The sequence below is a fragment of the Mya arenaria genome, chromosome 15 (genome assembly GCF_026914265.1).
Source record: "Mya arenaria isolate MELC-2E11 chromosome 15, ASM2691426v1".
NCBI lineage: Eukaryota > Metazoa > Mollusca > Bivalvia > Myida > Myidae > Mya > Mya arenaria.
Window position 1 is genome coordinate 32,273,076 of NC_069136.1, and position 19,380 is coordinate 32,292,455.

Below are 19,380 nucleotides of genomic sequence, written 5' to 3' on the forward strand. Positions count from 1 at the left end.
AACAAAAAGATTTTGAAAGTTTGTATTGTATTAGTCTCTAGGAAACTTGTGACCCCCGGGGCAGGGCCAGTTTTGACCCAAGGTCATAATTTGAACAATCATGGTAGGGGACCACGAAATGATGCCTTATTCAAAATAGCAAGTGTCTGTCTAGCGGTTTCAGACAAAAAAAATCAAACATTTCCAAATAGTATACCAAACCTGCCAGATATGACCCAAGGGAATAATTTTAACAAATATTCACAAACAATTGTGTTCAGATGGATGCATAAACAACAGACACTTTTGTTCTATGTCCAATAGAGCTAAATATGGCCTTTGGCCAATAGAGCTTAAATCAACCAACCCATTTAAACTGTAATTTTGATCTCTTTCAACAAGGGCAAGGGGGAGTACAAATATAAAACCAACTGCACAACCAAAAAACAAGTTGTCTCCCTTTAATCCTAGACTTGGTAGACCTAGCGAAAAATAGGATTTTTTTATATTTTCAAGGGTCATAATTTAGTCATGCATGTGCATACATACGGATCAGATTGGATCTAGCAGGTTTTCGAAAAAGAACCGAGTTCTGATGGATATCTACATACTGTACAAGTTTTATCGAGATACAATCAAAACTGAAGACTATATCGTGTTAACAAGCAATCGTTTACAGACGCACGTACGCATGCACATATGATGTAAGCATTACCATCGCATAAGTTTTAAAATGGTAAAAACTAATCTTGCCTTTGTTGATGTTGTTTCTATGGCAGCTGCATGGGGCGAAGGTATCATTGTTCAACTTTGATACACTGCTCACCTGGGATGCGTTTCAGAGACGATCGTTACACAACGTGCACCTGCTTTATCGTAAATTCTGATCGTAAACCTACGACCGGTTAGAGGCACTCGTAAACTCAACGATCAAGATGGCGGATGAAGATTTTCTCCATATAAAAGTATATTTTTACTTTTTATTATCATTTGAGAGTTTGATATTGCGTGTAGCACGTTCGCTGGTGTGGAATTTTCAAACAATGTCTAAAAATAGCTCATAACAGTACGAAAATGTTCTATTTCCGCCGATCTGTCAAAAAAGGGATTTTAACTGTACTAGTAGAAGATTTAAGTTTTTTGTTATATTTAGTTAATGTGCTGATATCGTGTACATCTTAAACACGAAATATGATGTAGAATTTGATTTGCTTTCATTGCTGTTTAACATGTCCTGTAAAACACTTCTTGATATTCGTATTTTTCGGATGTTTTTTATTCGGATAAATAAATTCCTGTAAAATATACAGGTTCAATGTAATATTAATCTTAATCTGATGCTAAGTCTGTAAATACACTGTACTGTAAACAAGACTGTCATAACCAATTAGTTGGTTTATTGGATAGTTTAATACCATGCACAACATCGGGTCACAATGTAATCATTTTAATTCATCTTCACTTGTAAAGGCTACTTGTTTTTATTAAGATGTCATATGTTCTTTGTAGAACTTTGCAGTATATGTATACTGGTTGAGTTTGTAAATCCGAACAGTTTTGACAGTTTTTTAACAATATCTTTGCGAGTTTTGGTTCAAGTAACTTCAAACTTGGCATAAATAATGTTTAGTTCAAACCTCAGCCTCTGCTGAAGTACACATTTACAAAATATTTTAATTCATAAACACAAAACGTTAATTTCAAGCACAGTAAATCACCATTCACTCGGTGAAATGGAGTATGTAAATCCCGAAAGCACAGTAAATCACCATTCCCTCGGTGAAATGGAGTATGTAAATCCCGATCGCTTATATTTTATCTAAAATTAGATTGCGATTCCGTCATAGTTTGTTTTCATTTCTAAGCAAACACACAATGGGGATGGGAATCAACTCGAACATAATCTAATCTTAGGATATTTGAGTTGTGCCCCTTGCTTCGAAAATCTAAGCACATTCCTCAATACTCATGATATTACAGTGCGATCTGACTTCATTCCCCCGCGTGCTTCATATTTACATTTACCTGCATAGGAGTTTGACAGGGATTTATAAGAAAAATACTCACCTAAACTTGACGCAAATTCGCATTCCTTGCTAAAGGCAAGCGTCTGTATCAATCTATATCATCGAATTATTGATCGAGGTAAACAAACGCGTTATTTAACAGGTGTTCGGTATTTATAAACTGTTCGGATTTACAAAGCGTCCTCTACATGGAAAAAGCATTCAAATGACAAAAGTTACATTTTTTTCACATCTTTTCTTTTTTCAAACATACAATTTGATGCCTGTGTACAATAAAAACCTCATGAAAGATTGGCAACAAAGTGTCATGGTCTTGATCAAAGGTGCTCGTCACATTGCCTGGATACAGTAATACATTTTTTTATAATTTTGTATTTTTAATACATAATTATATACAGTATATTTTTTTTGGGTCAAAATAGTGAATATATGCCATTTAAAAAAATAGTCTACTGTTTTCATGAAAGAAAATTAGTACAATATATAAATAAATATTTATTTATATAATATACTAATTTTCTTTCATGAAAAATTGTGGAATATTTTTTTAAATGACATGTATTCACTATCTTGACCGAAATAAATAAATAATTAAAAAAAAAAAATAAAAAAAAAAAAATAAGAAAATATGATATAAGTATGTATTACTGTATCCAGGCAATGTGACGAGCACCTGTGGTCTTGATGGAATATGCTGTGCTCCTCTTTGACGTATGTTTCATAATGGTATGGAAAAGGGAATTAAAATCTAATGCTTGTTTTATGAATAATAATATAGGTATAATCAACATATGAACACATTGTCATAAGGACTATTACAGTAATTAAACTGCAAAACCATAGTATGTATCTGCAGGTAATGCACAGGATGTGTGCAGATGCTAATTGATATTCTATGTTCTCATTTTTTTTGAGTTTCTTTTTATGCTTGTTAAATATCTTTTGACTATTTCAGGCTGGTGAGAGAAAACTATCAGGAATGATTCAAGCTAAGTAATGTAAAAGTAGGTGAGAAATGATAAAATGCAATAGGACATACACCAATTTCATGAATAATACAATTGTATGAATTTGATATTAATACCATGTTGAGCATCTTACTTTGAACAGTTTACTGTTAAAACATAATTTTATTTTGTGATATTTAACTAGGTATGAACATTAAACTATCTGGAAGTAAATTGATACCAGAATAGTGTGTTTCATGTTTTCTTACGTACCCTACTAATTTTAAGTGTTTTTTTTTTAGTAAAAATATTTTTCATAAAATATTCAAACTGTTTCAGTTAAAAAAAGGGGAATGTAAATTGTGTTTTACTTATATGTAAACTATAAAAGGCATTTTCATAAAGTTATTGTTTTATTATGTTGTGCTGTATTAAACAATATATTATAACTTTTTGTCTTTTTCAGGCCACTGAGTAATTCAAGGTCTCAGACATCTAGAATATGCTCATAGTCACTCAGTCTTCAAGATCTCATCCCAAGCATTCCACTGTGAATAAGCAGACTTTGACAAAACAGTACTTACCATTTCCACTGGAGATAGCAGACCAAGCAGACTTTATGCTACATATATATGGACACAGACACTGCATTGCATATTCCAACACACCATAAGACTTCCAACTGTTTCATAGGCAGTGAGGCATTTGTGTTAACCTCATGAGTTGAAATGAAATTTCTTTTTGTTTTCTTTTTTAAGTTTGACTTTGCATTGAAAAAGCCTTTAACTTAACATTTGATTTTCCAAATATATATATATATGTATACAGTGTCAACTGTGATATCCATTTGTACATATCTTCCTCCAAGCATTTAAACAATTGTGATTGATAAAGAAAAAATTGAATGAAACATTTATCTTTTATCTTATGATAATAAATAAAACACGTTCTACCATAGTTGTTCTAGTGTGATATTACCATGGGTTTAATTTCAATGAAACGTTCATACTATCTTTTTATAGAAATTATGTGAATGTTTTTTTATTTCTGAATACACATAACTTGTTGTTTTTTACTTTGACTGACACATCTTTAAACACACATTGGTGTATATAGTGTATACTCCAGAGTAGGTCATAGCATAAAAGAAAAAGTAGATAATATTCGCATGAAACTCTGAACATGTTACTACTATGACAATCTGCACCACTTATTAAGGAAACTTTTTTGTTAAATAAAAATCAGTCATCATCATCACCATCATCAATCATCAATAACATCTATCCATCATCATCTCGTCATCAGCATTGTCGTCACCGTCACATCATAAATAGTACCATAGTCGTCGTAGCATCATCATTATTATAATCATAATATTTGTCATCGTCGCCGCATTTTCATTGTCGTCGTCATCACATCATCATTATCATCACCTTAGTCGTCGTAGTCCTTGTATTATTATTTTTATATCATCATCGTCGTCGCATCATCGTCACTATCATCATCAACACCATGCCGCACGTTTTCATCGACTTCACAGAGCATCCATACTACCATACTTAAATATTTCACGTATCAAATACGAATTTAAAGTATAATAACTTTAAAATAAGCAGCCTGAACGAATCTTTTTTTGTTGTCCAATTTTCTTCCGAATTACACAAAAAAATATAGGTTTAGTGGCAATGGGCAAACGTCAAAGACATAGAACACACATTTGAGTGAAGGATCCTGGCATATTAAATGCGGTCTAAAAACTCGTGAGTGATTAATAATTCAGTAATACAAATTACGTGAATGAAATCAAAACTGAGTGATTAGAAAAATGTACTACAACCTTTGTATAAAAAAGGTCTTCAACATGGCTAATAGTATGTAAACCAAAAACTACCGATCAGTCTCTGTAAAACTGGAAATTATGACAACATTAAATGTAAGTGCAGGGCGACTTTTTACAGCTTCCACACGGCACTCACAAAACTGCTGTAAATATCAATATATAATATTTTGAGGCGGCGTCCGATGGTTGCAATACCCACCCAACGGTGGTGGCTACAGGAATTTATGACTGTAAGTGTACACAACCGTAAAAAATGCCATGTAGGTGTGTGTGTGTGTATATATATTTATATATAGAGATAGTCATTCAGTTTGTATCGTTACATTAATTGGTTCCATTATTGTAAGTTTTATTATTAATAATAATAATAATAATAAAAACGACAGGTGCGCTCACCGGGTAATATGACGTGACGTCATTTCACTTCAGACTCACTCGCTTTAACGCTGTACTCGATCGTTATATTTTACGTCCGACCGTAGAGTTTACGATACGTTTCTGAAACGCCTTTATGATTATCGTTAAGTTGGTCGTTATTATGATCGTAAATTTACGATAATTGCATATCGTAAAATCTATCTGAAACGCACCCCTGGTCCAGTCCAGCCATCATCAGTGATCCGTCGCCAATAGCCAAAAGGTCACCTAGCCAACTCCATTGAAAGGTGAATTACTACTGGTTGGATGATTGGACAATTCCGATAACTTAAACTGCTGGAACATGAAACTGACGCAGTGACACTTATTACATTTACATAAAAAAGTTTACTACAACAAATATTATAATGAAACATCTTTCTTCATGCACGAGTTCTTTTACCAACAGAAAAAGCCTGTTTGCAATTCGTGTATTTTTCAAATTCTAAAAAAATATTTTTTGATCAGACTTATTGATTTTGAGAAAACAATTTTAGCTAGACGCTGGTGGTGGAGGGGACCGTCCTTATAGTGCAAATTTTGGTTTACACAAAAATTAGCAAAATTGAACTTTTCCTTTGTTGATGTTTTCTCCATGGCAGCTACATGGGGCGAAGGTAAATATGTCGTGGGGTGCGTCAATGAAACATCAATGAGACGTCAGCGACCTTTTAACGTATCAAACTGGTTAAAAAGACTTCCGGACAGTGAAGATGACTGAAAACCCATGTATCAAATAAACTCTAAAACCAAGAAAAATGTTTTATATCCAATGATTGGTTTGCCTACACGTTCAATTTTTCAAATGTTCATATAATAAATGGCGACGTGGTAAATTTGTTATGAATTGTTAGAGTTGCAAATTTTATTTGAACTATGAGAAGGTGAAGGGCACATAGATATCAGTGAAAAATGTGCAGAGGGCCAAGAGCGCTTAATTATTGTGTCCACATTGTATTATTACAAACAACTTCTGCAAAAATTCCATTCAAAATGCACAGCGTATCACTTCAGTCGACGCATCCCCATGTATTTAAAGTTACAATGCATGCCCCTTTCAATCGCTTCTATAAGTTTTTCGGTGCTTTGATAAGATATCATACGTAAGGCAAGTTTTATGAGCTTACACGTTTTAATTCTTTAAGGAAAATGATTTTATTTTTACGAGCAACTTTAGAAATAATTCCTATCTAAATGCAGAGCTTATCAGATGGTCGTTTTCACTCGGTGAGGACAAACATGCGGTCAGTTAATATATGAAGAAACTATTTTTAGAAATTTGGTCAGTTAATGTAGTTGAAACTATTTTTAGATTATCGGAAATTGTCTTGAATGGGAATATGCTTGTGGATTTTAAATTTTTACTGAATGAAAGTTATAGAAATAAATCATACGCGGTTAAAGAGTTCATGTCAGGTAATATTTTGTTAAATAGCTTTTATATTTGAAATGATTTTTTTTCAGTAGCAATCTAACTTTTGAATTATTCGGATTATAACTACCACAGTGTGTCAATGTTATGCCTATTGTTGTTCCGGCCCCAATTTCTCGAAACTTCTTAAGTCTCTTATAACAGGATTAAGCTAAACCCACTATTTTTGTCTTTCAATATTTTGCGTTTTATATACTCCTTTAAATGTATTTAATACTTAAGATAGGAATTGTCATTACGATTATCACAATAAACCATTTTTCATTTATGAAAATTCACTGTAAGTATGTATTTTGGCTGATTGAAATAAGCAACTTAAACCTGTTAAGCTTAAGAAGTTTCGAGAAATTGGAGCCAGGCTACTACAGGGTGTAGGTTTTAAAGTCATACAATATGGCGGCGATTATGCGGAAAATAAATGGAATGTTACTTCGAACACGTTCCTCTACAAAATAACCGGGTCGACGTTATATTCTATACACGCTCACGGTCTATACACCCCAATTGAAATGTCGTAAAATATATGAAAATTTCTTTATCCACATTTTTTGAGATTTCAGATAATAATTAAGACAAAATATGACAATTTTAAATAAAATAAATACTTTGCAAGGAAATAAACAATTATATCTCACTGTTCCCAAGTTCGATCGACATTGGAATCTATACAGCTACACCGCAGGACAGACAATGGAGTTTTTTCAACTCCAACATAGCACTAACATTGGACTGTATGTACAGCTTCATATTAAGACAGATATTGGAATCTAAACAGTTTCAAATTTGAGAGATCTTGGATTCATTCAGCCTAAAATTTGGACAAACATTGAACGTTATACAGCCTCAAGTGAAGACAAACATTGGAATCTATACAGCCTCAACTTAAGATAAACATTAGAATCTATACAGCCTTAACTGAAAGCAAACATTAGAATCTATACAACCTCAACTGAAGACAAACATTAGAATCTATACAGCCTCAGCTTAAGACAAACATTGGAATCTATACAGCCTCAACTTAAGATAAACATTGGAATCTATACAGCCTTAACTGAAAGCAAACATTAGAATCTATACAGCCTCAGCTTAAGACAAACATTAGAATCTATACAGCCTCAACTGAAGACAAACATTAGAATCTATACAGCCTCAACTGAACAGCCTCAACTGAAGGCAAACATTAGAATCTATACAGCCTCAGCTTAAGACAAACATTGGAATCTATACAGCCTCAACTTGAGATAAACATTAGAATCTATACAGCCTTAACTGAAAGCAAACATTAGAATCTATACAGCCTCAGCTTAAGACAAACATTAGAATCCATACAGCCTCAACTGAAGACAAACATTAGAATGTTAACAGTCTCAGCTTAAGACAAACATTGGAATAACAGCCTCAACTTAAGACAAACATTGGAATCTATACAGCCTCAACTCAAGGCAATCATTGGAATCTATACATCTTCAAGTTAGGACAAACATTGGTGTCTATACAGTATCAGTATTGTCTTGTACATATACAGCTTTTAAAAAGTATTTAGCAACAGCTTTGGTTCTTAATCTGTTTTATTGATCATATACAATGTATTATATAACAAGTGGTACACTGAATGTAGCAATCACATGTAAGAAAGCCCTTAGATATTTTGTAAGAAAAATGTTGAGTTCTCTGTAGCCACTCAATATGTATATGCATAAAGAACACATTTTACAACCAAGAATATATCTGTTTTATCTTGAAGGCTAGGAATGGACATGTACATGTACCCTATGGCACCGATACAATATATTCAAAATAACAACACATTTAAATTTCTTAAAATGTTTGATAATATACGAATGGGTATTCAATGAAGAGTATAATATACAGTTTAAAATGGTTAAACTAAAATGGCACATTTGGTCTTGTTTCGTACAGAAAAATGAAGAGAATGAAGGTACACATAGTGTCAACATAAATACATACTATCCCCAAATAAGAAAATGTTATGATAAAGGTTGATTACTCACCACTTAACCTCATAAAAATACACGTAGTTACAAGACAAATTTCAAGTTTGTGGATGAAACAAATGGAACACATCCAAGTTAACTGAAGACTCTGACTATGTCTGGATTTATCTTATCTTGCACTGTCAAAGAATATTTTTTCCATATCCATGTTTAATGGAATAGCATTACTATTAATATAGATATTCATTATTGTAGTGCATACTTGTTATGTAAAGTTAAAATAAATCATGTTCAAATAGCAAAGGAAACACATCCAGATTGTCAACTGTAGTGTGAACTTCATTATTTCTTTACTTTCTATGTTAAGAGAACCCTTCTTTCTGTTCTTTGCCTGAAAAATAAATAATAAAGATATAGATTAAAAGCATCCCCATTTACCAAAGATCAGCAGTTAGCATTTTTTTTGGCAATCTTGGGCATTTATCAGTTTATATGCAATACAGGAATAAATGCTGTTAGCAGGAAATTACAAGAATTTCAAATGTATAAACAACATGTTTGCATAAAGTTTATTGTAGAGGATCTTTTAGGATTATGATATACATGCAGTAATACTGGCAAATTGAAAATGGAATACATGATACTTATTTCATGGCAAGATTTAAAGTTTAACACAGTATTCACATATTTAGAAGCAAACAAATACAACATACATATTATCATTCTTCAATGCTGCAAGCAAATCCTTATTCGCCACCTCTCGAACACCATTTTGCCATGAGTACATACTGCAATTAAATCATAATATAAAAGAAAATTCTATGAAAAATCTTTCTTTTGTTGATCACCTTCAAAAAATCAAAGTCTTAAAACCTATTGTGCAAATATTAAGTGTTTTTTTTTACAACAAAAGTATGCTATTTGTATGGCCTGTACGATAGTATTAGGCAAAATATATTAAAACATACTTTGTGGTTTGCTTTACTGTCATGATATTATTTCAAAGTCTGAAGCAGTTAAATATTCCTAAAAGTCCAATTCTAGGATCACAATACACATGATATCATATTGGAAAACATGATTCAAAAAGTTTTTTTTAAACATTTCTTGTTAACATTACCAAACAATAAGACTCTTTCCTGCCTTCCCTCATCATATTGCTCTCAACAATCTGCATAACCTGAAATTATATTTAAATATTGCAATACTTGATAACTTTGTCATAATCAACTATGGCTGTAAGTCTTGGTATAAAAGCTTTCAGTTCCCACAGTCTTTGATATTCTTGAAGATATATTACAAAAAGAAAAGGAAAATCTTTACTGTGCATGATATGGGTTAGGGTTATCTGCTTTCATTGCCACAGTTGATGAAAATAAAATTTGGACAAATGGGAGCAATTCTCTCAATTAGAATCTGACATTGCATTAAGAATGTTATGCATCAGTCATTTATAACCACAAACACTTGACAAAGTACCATTATGAACCAAACATACATAAAATAACATTCAAATATTCGTCTTTGATATTTCAAACGTCAAAGTAAAATCATATATCTTTTACTGTTAGCATACTTGATCCCAATCCTTACGTACCACAGCGACACATCATGGTGACGGAGCACTTACAAAGTTGACTTGAGGCTGTTTATCCATGCCGACATATTGGAAGTCCAAGATATAATCCTTAAAAGAGTAATTATACTAAAACGGGAGCTTAAAGGGCTATCCGGAAATAAAACTAGTTGAAATGGTCGCAGTCAACAGTTTCATGGTTTACTTTACGGAAAAATTTAAGGGTGTATAGATTCCAATGGTCAGACTGTGAGCGTGTATAGAATATAACGTCGACCCTTTCAACCCCCACTCTGTTTTGCACAAACCTGATTAGACGTAAGGGATTGGAAGAATCCCATATAACACGTCTATTTTTTTAGACTATTGAAGCATATATGTTCTTTTTTGATGGTTGAGACTTTTCAGGTTAAACAACAATTAAAAATGCGAAATAATTTTAGTGAATAATCAACTCTGAATTGAAAGTAACATGAAGATGTTGTAGTGAAGGATTAAGAGATGTAGATCAGCTAGATGTACCTTCAAGTCCAAATAATTGTATGTTGACAGATTTGTTTACGATTTTTGATACAGCAAATCCTTCACGTACGAATTGTTTTGTACGAAAAGTGGGTAGTTATTCCGATCGGGTTTCCGTGTTTAAGCATATTGCATCTATTACATATCATAAAAACAAGAAATATTACCAGATAATGTTATTTTACATAAATTCCGTAACCAAAAAGTAATATCCAGCAAATAATGATGAGTTTGATGGTTTTTTCTTCATTTCATTCTGTCAAAACATAAAAATATATACATGAAGGGCACCTGCAAGGCTGCAGTTCACAGTTTTACAACAATCAGAACATTTTGGCCATCAATCGTAACAACTCGCCATCTTCGGTAAGCTTCGGGATAGTCAATTCCTGTTGGATACTGGCTAGGCCGAGTTGTTACAAATGTATTATCTCGAAGCTTGTCGGAGGTGGCCGAATTATTACGATTGGGTCAAGTTGTTCCGCTTGGCATAATTGTTGTCTGTGTCAGTCAACTTTCCTTTTAATGAAAAGGTAAATAATGTGTTTTAATGCATTAAATGCTTGTTTTTTGCACAATAGCTTTGCACTTCCATGGTAAAATATGAATATAAACCTTTATTATCCATTTCAACCATAAAATACTTCACTTAATACAATTTCAATATTTTTCAAACACCCCCGCTTTTTGCACAAAACCGTTAAGACGTTAGGGATTGGAAGAATCAAGTATAACACGTCTATTATTTCAGACTAATGTACATGTACCTTCGTGTCCGAAATCGATCACTTCCTGGCAGCTCATTTCTGGATGGTCTCCATCTAAATTTTACATTTTTAGACGCATACAATGATGCCATTTTTGCTTCGATTGATGTTGAAGCAATAACACTAAATACAGGTCGGTTATTTTGTAGAAGAACGTGTTCTAAGTAACATTCAATTTCATTTCCGCATAATCGCCGCCATATTGTGTATGACTTTAAAAACTACACCCTATAGTCCAAAATAACAATAGGCATAACGTTGACACACTGTGATAGGTATTATCCAAATAACTTACTCAAACAAATACAATAGTTCGATTGCTGCTGAAAAAAATCATTTGAAACATAAAAGCTATTTAACAAAATATTACATGACACGAACTCTTTAACCGCGTATGATTTATTTCTTAATAGCTTTCATTCATAAAATAAGTTCATTGCCGGGTCAGTCTTGAATGCCGGGATATGTGTGACGTCACACGGGGTGCAAACATGTGGTGTAGCTTACTAATGGTTGTAGGGTAAAATTACTTTGTATGTAAATGCTATTCTTTCATTATTTTTCATTATTTTGTTAATAAAACTCACCAAATTGCAACGGTACAACTATACTAAGAGTAACACGCAATGTTTGTCATAAAAAAGGCAATAACGCGTTAAATACACATAAGCAGGTACTTGACGCCCCACATTCACGTAAGTAGTTCTGTTGCTACGCAGGTGGTGTGTATTAATATATTCATGTTCAATATGTCGTGTCAGGCGACTAGTCGCGTTTCTGAAATACCGCTCTCTAAAGACTGTCGGCTTGCAGCCGACAGTCTAAAAACTATCTTTAGAATATCGGTCAGTTAATGTAGTTGAAACTATTTTTAGATTATCGGAAATTGTCTGTTCTAAGAATGAGAATATGATTGTGCTTTTTCAAGTTTCATTGATAAATAATAATGTAATTCATGTTTTATGTAAGTATCTGTGTAGAAATAGTACTAGTGCTGTTATCCGAACTACTTTGCTTCACCAAACGTATGCATAACTCACTGTCGTATCAGGGCATGTGTGCTAATATAAATTAAAAGGCTTTAATATGTCTAAAATTATGCCAAGAATACACCGGAACGAAGCTTTTATGCAAAAGAATGAAAACATCTAATTAAAAACATAAACGCCTAAAAATCATAAAATAAATAGTATTTTGTTATTGTATAGCAGGCAAAATTCATAGTATTTGAAGCTTTAGCAATGCGAAACCTGAGATACAACTATTTTGACATTCAGAAAAACATTTTTATTACTTAGGCCACACCAAATTAATGTTTAGTTCCTCGGATGTTTGCCAAAAAAAACCCGAAGCGAGCGAAGAGCGAAAAATATATTTTTCCTTATATTCAATATAAATAAGAAAGATTGTTCAAAATAATTGCCCTTAACCCATTTTAATGCCATCTTGAACTGAACCTCTAATGGACATTGGGAAAATGTCGGAAATCATACTATTTATTCATCCGTGTTTAGTACAAACATTATATGGATAAATCTAATTTCTTATATAATTAATACATTCTTTAATATGACGATCATTCATAATAATAAACAAGAGATGTTTGTCAAACATTATGCCCCCTGAGCGCCAAGTTGCCAGAAATATTTGGACAATTGAATGAAATATGCATGGACTGAAATGACAGCTGATTTGTCATTGGATGCATATGAGGCAGGTCATCTACTTATGATAACTTAAGAAGGCAAATAAATGCCCAACTAAAATAGTAACATAAAAGAAAATCATTTCTATACAAACATTTATACATCAATCCCAATCATCTGTGCATGCATTAAAAAAATATGGACAATCAGAAAACCTTTTTTCAGCTTACAGTCACACTGACCTTGACCTTTGACCCACTGACCTCAAAATCAATAGGGTTCATCTGCTGGTCATGACCAATAAGCCTACCTAGTATGAGGTCCCTGGGTCAAAGCGTTCTCAAGTTATTGATCGGAAACCGTTTTTCATGTAAAGGTCACACTGACCTTGACCTTTGACCCACTGACCTCAAAATCAATAGGGTTCATCTGCTGGTCATGACCAATACACCTACCAAGTATGAGGTCCCTGGGTCAAAGCGTTCTCAAGTTATTGATCGGAAACCGTTTTTCATGTAAAGGTCACACTGACCTTGACCTTTGACCCACTGACCTCAAAATCAATAGGGTTCATCTGCTGGTCATGACCAATAAGCCTACCTAGTATGAGGTCCCTGGGTCAAAGCGTTCTCAAGTTATTGATCGGAAACCGTTTTTCATGTTAAGGTCACACTGACCTTGACCTTTGACCTCAAAATCAATAGGGTTCATCTGCTGGTCATGACCAATACACCTACCAAGTATGAGGTTCCTGGGTCAAAGCGTTCTCAAGTTATTGATCGGAAACCGTTTTTCATGTAAAGGTCACACTGACCTTGACCTTTGACCCACTGACCTCAAAATCAATAGGGTTCATCTGCTGGTCATGACCAATAAGCCTACCTAGTATGAGGTCCCTGGGTCAAAGCGTTCTCAAGTTATTGATCGGAAACCGTTTTTCATGTTAAGGTCACACTGACCTTGACCTTTGACCCACTGACCTCAAAATCAATAGGGTTCATCTGCTGGTCATGACCAATACACCTACCAAGTATGAGGTTCCTGGGTCAAAGCGTTCTCAAGTTATTGATCGGAAACCGTTTTTCATGTAAAGGTCACACTGACCTTGACCTTTGACCCACTGACCTCAAAATCAATAGGGTTCATCTGCTGGTGATGACCAATACACATACCAAGTATGAGGTCCCTCGGTCAAAGCGTTCTCAAGTTATTGATCGGAAACCATTTGGTATTCCTACCGACCGACCGACAGACCGACCGACCGACCGACCGACCGACCGACCGACATGTGCAAAACAATATACCCCACTTTTTTCAAAAGGGGGCATAATAACCCTGCTTTTAGTAAAAAGTTTGAAACAATCTACCTGAATCAGTTTAACATAATATGCAACTGTATTTAGACATAACTTAGGATTGATTTTGGATTTGTAAAAAATGATCACTTACTGGCATCATCAAACATCAGACTCCATATAACATAGACTAAATTTTGTTTATATTATCACAGGAAATGCAATGACATGTGCTTATTAAAACAAAAAGAACAAGGGTATTTTTCAGAGTACTTTTTTTTGGTTATTTAGATGTTTTTATGCACCAGCCAATTGTATACGCCCCCCCCCCCCCTAAGTCCGGAATAGCGGGGACTTTGACTTCCGGTCTCTCAAAACCCGGGTAAAATACACGACCTGCAGGGACACACTGCTGGTAAAATCCCTGCCAAATGGCCCCGCAACCCCGAATACCTATGTAAGGCCCATTCCCGACTATTTTCAATATGAAGACAAAACCACATTCATTAGGCACTGCGGGGCCACCTGAAAGGTAAAAACACAGCCCATTGCCTCTGCTGTCCCCCATATACCCCTGGAACAAGGGCGAGGGGTGGGCGGGGCAGTGGTTACAATTGGTGCATTACAATCCCGGATTATGTTGCAAATAAAAACAAAATATAAGGTGATAAACTTAGGCTTACTTATGTTGAGGTATATCCAGACCAGTGTTTATATCGCTATTTGTGAAAAGATATTTGTTCATAACTTTTGTTTTGTCAGAATTTGATCAAAAATGAGATTGATACATCAATTTGGACCAAACAATGACTCATGTTCCAGTTAAGTTGACCTGTGTCATCTTTAGCATCGTCGTAACGAGGTAAAATTTTGGTCCCTTGTATTATGACTTGAATAAAATAGTACTTAGTTGATCATTCCGATTTCCATTCCAAACGAATCACTAATTACGCAATATAATCATTACCAGTCTCAGAAACACATGCTTTATTGCATAATGATTGCTTTAAATAATGATCCTTTAGAGCATGAGACGATCAACAATGGCTTCAAGCATGCTCAAAACATATTTATTGTCAAAAATAAGATTTAATTTCCAAACTTCGAGCCACATTGTTTATACCGGAAGCGGCCATTTTGATTGAATTTATTGAAACCCATGCTAAACCGATCGATATACAGTATAAAAACACTACCCATCGGTAACTTCCCTTTACAAAAACACGAAAACTAGCGTAGAAAAATTATACTTGATTATTTTTAGCCGTTTAATAAATTATTACCTGAAAAAATCTGCTTGGCGATCAAAATGGAGGTGCGGGCGCACAAAAAAAATAAAAAATATTTTTTTTACATTTTCAAAAAAATAGGAGCGGTAAATCCGCGGAACGAAATATCAATTTGGTGTGGCCTTATCTCATAAAGGTAATATAAAAAATACACCATAACAAACAAGAAAAAAGTTGATGCATAGCATGAAGACGGCGGAATGAAATTAGAAGAAAAACATTCATGCAGATAGCCAAAAATTGTTATTATTTCAATGATATTTTTTTTTTATGTTGGGTGTACCAATGCTCGAAGGACATTATGGTAAATACTATTGTTACAATAGTTTAAGCCCGGAATATTCTGTTGTTTTTTCCAAGCTAATCCTCCGGTTAAAACTAAATTATCACAAAAATATACATACGTTTCTTCGGAAGAAATAGAGTCAATGGTATAACATAGATTTCAATAGCATGAAATTCACCTTTTTTTTGTACTGGCATGTTATGTGAATTTCTTGCTTTATATTTTGTATAAGTTTTTGTAACACATTTCACTCATATGAGTATATAGAACGGGGATAAAAATACTATACATTAAGAGGGAAATTATCTGGAGTTCATTCTTTCGAATGACTTTTTCAAAACAAACAATTAAGCTCAAGGTTAATTTTTCAAAACTCTGCATTTTTTGCTGTCACCAAGGGAGATAACTGCGTAGGAGGTTTACAAACATAAAGGATATTGTAATAGTACGGTGTAACCTTCATCTATTTGGATGGAAGTTGATATCAATCGGAACACCTCGGCCTGTATCTATCTCGGAGATGGCCGAGTTGTTATGATTGAGTTGGTATTTAAAATCAAAATTTTCAAAATGATTAGCAAGGCAATTATAATTTAAGGTTTCATTATCAATTAAAGTGTAAAGTTTTATAAAACATACTAAACTTCATATTTTATCATGCAACTTGGAAACAATAGAAAGCATTGTTCTGCAATTTATGAACTAGTCCTTAAGTTGGAATATTTCTAAAGTTATATCAAATATAGTCGGCGCCCTTCCGGGCGCCGACTAATAAGCATGCTTCAGGGTCACGTCAGGTTATAATAACAAACCCTGCAGGCACTTGCTGTCGGTAATAATTTCTGGAACAACATGGGGTAAACTCAGAGTGAATATCATTATGTTATCATTATATAACCTTCCTACCAGAGCCTCCATTATTTTGACCCACATTAATCTGATGATTATAGCAATCTAAAAATAATTTTATTCTGCTAAAAATAATATGCCGGGATACAGAAATACAGCGCGGAAATAGCCGAACAAGCAAGAACTCTTACTCGGACCGCAATACAACTAATCTATTTTTATGGTTTCAACGTCATTCTGCTAAACATAGAGCGCATTGAGACAAAAAAAATGGGTTAAAACGACATGAAGTAGTTCTTTGGAGTAATCGGTCTTAAGACTACCTGTGCGCAACCACTTATGTTAATATTTGCGTACCACCTCAAATATTTTCAAAGTCCATTGACATCTGGCTTTGAAACTTAGCACACTTGTTCACCATCATGCCCCCAACCTGTACACAGGAGGAGGTAACTCTATCAAGCATTTTGATAAAATTATGCCTCTTTTTCTACTTAGAATTTACGTTAAAGTTTGCGTACCACCTCAAATATTTTCATAGTCCATTGACATATGGCTTTGAAACTTTGCACTCTTGTTCACAATCATGCCCCCAGCCTGTACACAGGAGGAGGAAACTCTATCAAGCATTTTGACAAAATTATGCCCATTTTTCCACTTAGAATTTATGTTAAAGTTTGCGTACCACCTAAGATATTTTCAAAGTCCATTGACATCTGGTTTTGAAACTTTGCACGCTTGTTCACCATCATGCCCCAAACCTGTACTCATGAGGAGGTAACTTTATCAAGCATTTTGACAAAATTATGCCCCTTTTTCGACTTAGAATTTACCTTAAAGTTTGCGTACCACCTCAAATATTTTCAAAGTCCATTGACATCTGGCTTTGAAACTTTGCACGCTTGTTCACCATCGTGCCCCCCAACCTGAACTCATGAGGAGGTAACTTTATCAAGCATTTTAACAAAATTATGCCCCTTTTTCGACTTAGAATTTACCTTAAAGTTTGCGTACCACCTCAAATATTTTCAAAGTCCATTGACATCTGGCTTTGAAACTTAGCTGGCTTGTTCACCATCATGCCCCCAACCTGTACACAGGAGGAGGTAACTCTATCAAGCATTTTGACAAAATATTGCCCCATTTTCGACTTAGAATTTATGTATAGTTTGCGTACCACCTCAAATATTTTCAAAGTCCATTGACATCTGGCTTTGAAACTTTGCACGCTTGTTCGCCATCACTCCCCCAACCTGTACACAGGAGGAGGTCACTGTATCAAGCAATTTGATAGAATTAAGCCCCTTTTTCAACTCCGAATTTACATTAAAGTTTGCGTACCACCTCAAATATTTTCCAATTCAATTTATGTAAATATCTCAGCACATCATGTATTGCATTGAAATCAAATCTAACAGTGATCCATGCATGTTTCGCCAAAACTTTTCAATCCATACACCGACAAGTGGCGGAATAGTTGAGCGCGCTGTTTTTGTGACAGCTCTTGTTTATTTGATTGTTTTATTGCTTTTGACAGGCACATAATACGTCATTATTGTATTCACTTCTAAGCCAAAGTGGTGTAGTCGAGCCTTATGACAGCTCTTGTTTTAATGTAAGACTCTTAAGTCACTGTGTTGTATGCTTCAATCTATCTTGTTGCTGAATACACATGGAAACCATCCATTTACTGCTAAAGGAAGAATCACATGGCACATCTCCAGTCCATTTGTCAGAGAGAACTTGATGTTAACTTTAATTTTTAAACAGACCTTTTCTCCGAAATTGGCAAAAGCTCTTTCTTCAAGGGAGTTTGAAAGTTTCTTGACTTCAAGGTGGCAAAGAAATCTCATCAATCCTAATGATGCATCAGAAATTGATGTGAAATACAATTCAAAAATGCAACTGTACTTATATTATACATTTTGATGAGAATCCTTATATAATTATGCCATGAACTCTTTGTTTGCTGTGCAAACTTGAATGGCATATTTATCCTTTTAGAAGAAAGTGTATGTGTCTGTCTTAAAAAATAATTGGAAAACATACAAAACATGGTTGTACAGATTTGTAATTTATTGAAATATCTTATTAAATTAGTGTTCATAGTATCAATAATCGTGGCTCAAAAAACAAACAGTCTTACAAAAACAACCAATGAATGGGAATCCAACCAATAATCGGTGTCCAATTTACAGTAGCTGTGCAACAAAAAAGGTCCATTCATCGCAGTCCAATCAACACTTATGGTCAAAACAACACTTACAATATATCAATAGTTGTTCAAACAACATTTGTGGTCCACTCAATATATATAGTCATCCAGAAACAATAGTTGTCCAACCAACATTAGCAGTTCAAACATCACAAGCTGACCATTATACACTTGCCGCCCATCCAGCGGTCCACCCAACTATGGTTGTCAAACCACCACTTCTTGTTCAACCAAAATAGCGGTCCAATAAGCAAAAGCTGTCCAACCAACAGTAGTCTGTCGACCAGCACTAGTTGTCCATCACTGTCCACTTGCTGTCCCGGGTGTACTATCAGCCA

The 19,380-nt window shown here is 34.2% G+C and overlaps 2 long non-coding RNA genes across 3 annotated transcripts; one reads left to right on the forward strand and one right to left on the reverse strand.

The window, feature by feature from the left end:
- The first annotated feature begins 1,040 nt into the window (after positions 1-1,040).
- LOC128220511 (uncharacterized) lies at positions 1,041-3,910 on the forward strand. 2 transcript variants are annotated; one of them, XR_008258798.1, is made up of 3 exons: positions 1,041-1,095; positions 2,962-3,010; positions 3,420-3,910. It is a non-coding gene; the product is annotated as an uncharacterized LOC128220511 (long non-coding RNA). The 2 variants fall into 2 exon arrangements; XR_008258797.1 differs by lacking the exon at positions 1,041-1,095 and having other exon boundaries at positions 2,533-3,010.
- Positions 3,911-8,198: 4,288 nt separating this feature from the next.
- On the reverse strand, positions 8,199-10,636 carry LOC128220512 (uncharacterized). Its single transcript, XR_008258799.1, has 4 exons — positions 10,195-10,636; positions 9,718-9,777; positions 9,311-9,385; positions 8,199-8,988 (listed from the first exon to the last, which is right to left on the reverse strand). It is a non-coding gene; the product is annotated as an uncharacterized LOC128220512 (long non-coding RNA).
- Positions 10,637-19,380: the final 8,744 nt, after the last annotated feature.